The 3,610-nt window shown below is 33.6% G+C and overlaps 1 long non-coding RNA gene across 5 annotated transcripts; it reads left to right on the top strand.

Annotated features, from left to right (window-relative positions):
* The first annotated feature begins 581 nt into the window (after nucleotides 1-581).
* On the top strand, nucleotides 582-3,242 carry LOC107909607 (uncharacterized). Of its 5 annotated transcripts, none has more exons than XR_005917211.1 (7): nucleotides 582-1,051; nucleotides 1,370-1,419; nucleotides 1,515-1,542; nucleotides 1,930-2,134; nucleotides 2,244-2,320; nucleotides 2,559-2,683; nucleotides 2,797-3,242. It is a non-coding gene; the product is annotated as an uncharacterized lncRNA (long non-coding RNA). The 5 variants fall into 5 exon arrangements; XR_005917212.1 differs by having other exon boundaries at nucleotides 584-821; XR_001687300.2 differs by having other exon boundaries at nucleotides 582-1,419; nucleotides 2,613-2,683.
* The last annotated feature ends 368 nt before the right edge of the window (nucleotides 3,243-3,610 follow it).

The raw sequence follows: 3,610 nt of genomic DNA, 5'->3' as shown, positions 1-3,610 counted from the left end.
ATTATAATCAAATTTTCTGACATTTTTCATACCCTTAACGTATGCCCCATTACAACCTTGTAAATACCTCTTGATTGATATGTCATCTCATTTATAGTGGTGGAGATTTGATTTTCAAGCAAACCTATGGTAATAACATTTCTTGTTTGATTGTTGAGTGCACATTATTTGAACCTTAAACACTTTAACTGTTTTGACTGAATCTTTAGTGATGATGTTATTTCTTGTGATTTTTAATTTCAATTAATTTTTTACATAGGTGAGATGTCTAATGTTTTTAACGCTATAACTTATCTACTTAGATTACTTGTTTTGTTTAGTGCTGTTTTAGTATGAATTTCCAATGCATGAAAAATTGTAAATTATCATAAGACATTATTGGTGAGAATAATAAATTGATGGAAGCTCACTTGAATGTGGGTTGAGAATTTTGCTTGAGGACAAGCAAACGCTTAAGTGTGAGGATATTTGGTAGGTGCTAAAAGTAACATGTTTTTTTCTCGTTCTTAGGGCCCGTTCTTCCGCACGTTTTAGAAGGACTTTTTCAATAAAAAGTCCTTTTCTCTTAAAAGGAATGAAGAACGGCCTCCGTTCACGTAAAAATTTCACCATCAAAAAAGGGCTTTTCTCCAAATGAAGAAGCTAAAAATTTCTCCTTTTCTTCAGCTTGAAGTGCTTTTGGCTGATAATTGACCAAATTAACCTGTCTTCTCCCACAAACGTTCTTTCCCCTCTGCTGGTTCTTTGGAGCTGTATACCCATTTTTTTTTCACATTTTCGGCTTTCAAAGATCTTTCCTGTTCTTTATTCCTCTTCCGCAGGTGAGAGTTTCTTTTCTTCTTCTTCTCTGTAATTAGTTCCTTTTCTATAGGTAAGTAAAAAAAATAGCTTTGAAAGAGGGAAATTTTTGGCTTTTGTGCCTCTTTTGCTTTACTGCTTTGTGCCTCTGCTGCTTTGCTCTGCTTTGCTTTTGTTTTTTCATTCAAGATAGCTGCTACTGCTTTGAGGGAATCCTTCAATGCTTAAAAGCTTAAAAGGCACCCAGGAGAAGGTACCTTGGTTTGTTTATTTGGAGCTATTTTTGACGCCCTAAAAACTGATTATATTGATTCTTTGGTTTTGTTAGAGAGATGTTGTTTGGTCACTACTATTCTATACTTCGCTTCCAGCCAACCTTTTTGTATCCTATGTATGCTTTTGTGGTGCCTTGGTAATTTTATGTGGTGCCTATGTGTTGTGATTATATTGATATTTTTTTGTTGCGTTTTGTTAGAGATGTACTTTTTAAAATTCTTTTGACCTTTTCTAGAGATATGCATGTCCTAATGAATTTGCATTATATCTGATCCATGGCTCAATCATCTTGGAGGCACTTGCACTGGTCGTAAAGGAGTCAGCTTGAAGTCAAAGTCCATCTCAGTGAGTAATTATTTGCCTAGTTCCTCTACCATTTTGCAATTTTTCTTGTTGAAAACATTAATTTTTTAATGTGATCCTCTCTATTTTGTTCTTAGGGTGTAAAACATGTGCTCCCCAATTCTTGTAAGTATTTTTCAATACCATTATATCAGCATCGTCTATTTTTGCATTTTCTTGAGAACTCCAGTAGCTTTCTTTTCTTAAAATGTTTTGGAGCTCTAGAATCTATCTTATCAAATCTCAAATTCCTTCTCCCTTGTATCTTCATTTGCTACCCTTGAATTTTAATGACTTGCTGAAGAAATAAATCTTGTGCAATAGGAGTGTTTCCTTTGTTAAAAACTTTCCTGTGCTTCCTTCTGTTATCTTGTTGAAAACATAAATTGCCAGCAATATTAGTGCTGTAAAGTGACATAGAAACCCTTTACTTATTTTAGTTGTATTGCTTGTATGGCCTTATGCTTTACTCATTGAGCTTTGAAACTGGGTTAGTTGTTTTTTCTTTTGAAGCTTTCCTTGTTCTTTGGAATTGCCTCTGATGCCCCTGATGCTGTTACTTATAATGCCTTCATGAACGGGATATGTAAAGAAGGGAGGGCGGATGATGCTTTTAGATTATGTGATAATATGAATAGTGAAGGACTGGCATTAGATGATATTACCTATACGACTTTGATCCATGTGTCCTTGAAGGCTGGTTGCAAATTTTGGCATGGTATAATATCTCACTGGATCTATGCAATTATATTATATATATATGCTGTACTTTGTAAGATTGATGTTTTACTATGTTTGATTATTTATTTTGCATTATTCTTTCACAGGAAAGTTTATTGTTGACCATGGGACAGCAATGATACTTCTCTTTCTCAAATACTGTACTGGTTGCTAAACATCAGAGGTTCGTTGCTTCATCTTGTTACTTGTAATTCTAGTATTTACCCTTGCACTGAAGCTTTTCCTTTTTTTTTCCAAATGGTTTTGCTTGATGTATGTGCTTTGTATTTGGATTTTATGGTGAATCGTATTGGAAAGTTATTTGAGTGACTAGGGCTTATGGTTCTGAACTTTTGATGTTAAGAAAGGAACTAATTTCTCCTAAAAGTTCTCACAGTTGCATGCTTGCTTCTCACGCCTAGAATGTCAGGTGCATTTGAGCTTGAGATTCCTGACTGAGCTGTTAACCGAAACAGGCTGATGCTGCAGGATGCACATGTATGGGGGTTGTGATGACTTTCTTGCATCATGAAGATGAATTGGGAAAGTAAGGATCTACTTGGAGTTTTAAACTATGTAGATCTGTTTTTTTGTTTTACTAGTTAGTTTCCTTCACATATATTCTGAAATGTTGGCCTAAATGCATTTAAAATTTTTCAGGAACTTCTCCTGGATGAATAGAAGTGCCATGTATCACAATCAAGTTCCTCACTTTTCTCTGCTAAAAACTGAGTATGTTGATGGACAAATCTTGCACCATTCATCTGTTAATTGGTAGGTAGAGAAGATTTATCAGATAGATTGTTGTTTTCATTATCTGGCCAACGAGGTGGTAGAACAACCCCCCTCCCCCTTTTTCTTGGTTGAGGGAATTGGGATTTTGAGGTAGGAATAAATAAGAAACTTCAAAGCAGGCAGTTAGTTCTTCCAGAAATACTAAATTCGGTGTTTGTAAGATGATTCATTCATCATGTCATGTAATGTCAAAGAAGGAAATTAGATAGAAAGAAATTAATAAAAAGTCAAGAATATGACTGCCAGATTGCTGAGATTTTTGAGCTTCAACTCGGTTATGAAACATAAATAAATTTGGTACTGTTTTGTTATCTCATTTGTTCTTTAATGTATCTACTTTTATGGATATATATTTGTTTGTGGCTTTTTCTATATTTCTTTCTCTTAGTATTTAGGGAGAAACTTTATTTTGCATCACTTCACATAAACTATGAGCATTCAAATTTGTCATTGCTTTGCAAATAACTAGACAGGTTCTTATTATTTTTATAACATTCTGGCTTTGACTTGCATATATGCTATTCGTTTGCTAATGCCCCTCTTTAATTTGTTTGGAGATGAAATCATTGTAAATTCCATTCTAAAACTTTTAGTATTTATATTTGGTATATAAATATTATTCTTTTTAAAACTTTAATCTAAATATATGTAATATTTTAATTTGTTAGGTTTATGTTTT

Source organism: Gossypium hirsutum, chromosome D08 (assembly GCF_007990345.1).
Source record: "Gossypium hirsutum isolate 1008001.06 chromosome D08, Gossypium_hirsutum_v2.1, whole genome shotgun sequence".
Classification (NCBI taxonomy): domain Eukaryota; kingdom Viridiplantae; phylum Streptophyta; class Magnoliopsida; order Malvales; family Malvaceae; genus Gossypium; species Gossypium hirsutum.
This window is presented reverse-complemented; position numbering and strand designations above follow the sequence as displayed.